Here is a 1,848-nt window from a genome sequence, read left to right as displayed (position 1 = left end):
AAATGAGGACAATGGAAGCAATCAAAATCAACAAAAGAGCAATGATATGCAAGTGCTATAACAAGTCTCAGTTAGCTTCGCACATAGGAAGTTTTTTTAAATTATATAATAAATAAAAAGAAAAGAGATAGAATAGAAAAACAATAGAGCAAGGTAGTGTTAGAGGCCTTTTTTGCTTTTGTTAATTGTATAAATAAAAAGAAAACAAATAGATTGAATACACAAATATTAGAAAAGGTAGTCTTAGTTTTTTTTTTTTTTTTTTTAAAGAAAACAAGTACTTAGTAAATTAATAGAGTGCAAGTCTAAAAGGGACATGTTTTTTTTTAAAGGGGTCATATGATGCGATTTCAATTTTTTCTTTCTCTTTGGAGTGTTACAAGCTCTTGGTGCATAAAGAAGGTGTAAAGTTGCAAAGACTAAAGTCTCAAATCCAAAGAGATATTCTTTATAACAGTTAAGAGTCAACCACGCCTACCTAAAACGGCTCATTCTAACACGCCCCCACGTCTAAGTCAGGATGTGGGAAGATTTGCATAACACCGCCCAAATGTTAACAGAAAGAAAGAAGGCGTAACTTTGATTCTCGGTGTAGTATTGTTTCTGCCGCCGCCGCCGCCATGTTGTGGAGACGCTGTGTGTTTCGTTATGAAAGCGAAACTTCTTTGTTTGGCCTTCTAAAAGAGGACACAATTAGAAATAAGTGGTTAAGTTGTATTTACAACACTGTTCCAGAACAGTTCAAACCAAATATTCAGATGTGTGCAGCGCATTTTATGGAGGACGAGGACTGTTTACTGGGACAGTATAGCCTACAATATATGTCTTTTTCTATAAAGTGGGGCAATTCCAACTTTGCAAGGACAGTCTGGCCCTTCTGACCCACAGTCTGTAAGTATGTTTTCATATTTAAAGAATTTGCCACTGACGATTCAAACGCGAGTTTGGAGCAGTATAGAGTAGCACTTGTTGTTTGTCGTTTCTCTGATCACAAATTCAGACATGGTTTTATGTTTATGCACGCAGTAAAAAGACAGTATAAGTCATTATAATCAGTAATTATGTTCCCACTGGATGCAACAAATGCCTTGTTTATAATGGGTTTTAATGTTTTTGTCTCATCGCTCTGGGATAAAGCCCCGTTCACACTACAAGCGACACGCATCAGCAAAGCGACACAATCCCATTCATTTCAATGTAGAGCTGGCGATTTCCGGCGACACGAGCGACAGCGGCCGTTGGCGACCGGATGGGGCGTGTCCAGCGACGCGACAAAGTTCAGAATCCTTCAACTTTATGCAAATGAAGAGCGACTTTCAGGAGCGACAGCCAATAGGAAAGAAGACGGTAGAGCTCATGTGATCGTTCTCCTCTCAGCGCCGTAGATAAACATACGCAATGGAAGAAAGTAGGCTCTGTTTCTCATTCATTTTTGTTTGTATGTACGAATTTAATTTAGATTTTGATTATATTTAGTATTTTGCTTCCAAAATGTTTGTTCTTAGCGGCAAGAAACCTGATTCGCTGTCAAGGCAACCAGTATTGAGAACGCCCACTAGCAACCTCATCGCCAGCCCTTGGCGACATGCAGCGACTTTTGCAGCGACAAAAGTCGCTGCTAGTGTGAACGGGGCTTAAGGCATCACAGTATGGTAAGGGGCATAACATATCCGTCACACGATTGAGGTATTCGGCCAATCACAACGCACTGGATAGCTGGCCAATCAGAGCACACCTCGCTTTTCAGACCCATAGACATTATACAGTGGGTACGGAAAGTATTCAGACCCCCTTAAATTTTTCACTCTTTGTTATATTGCAGCCATTTGCTAAAATCATTTAAGTTAA

The sequence above is a fragment of the Sinocyclocheilus anshuiensis genome, unplaced genomic scaffold, assembly GCF_001515605.1.
Source record: "Sinocyclocheilus anshuiensis isolate Anshui unplaced genomic scaffold, SAMN03320099.WGS_v1.1 scaffold1605, whole genome shotgun sequence".
Taxonomy (NCBI): Eukaryota; Metazoa; Chordata; class Actinopteri; order Cypriniformes; family Cyprinidae; genus Sinocyclocheilus; species Sinocyclocheilus anshuiensis.
This window is presented reverse-complemented; position numbering follows the sequence as displayed.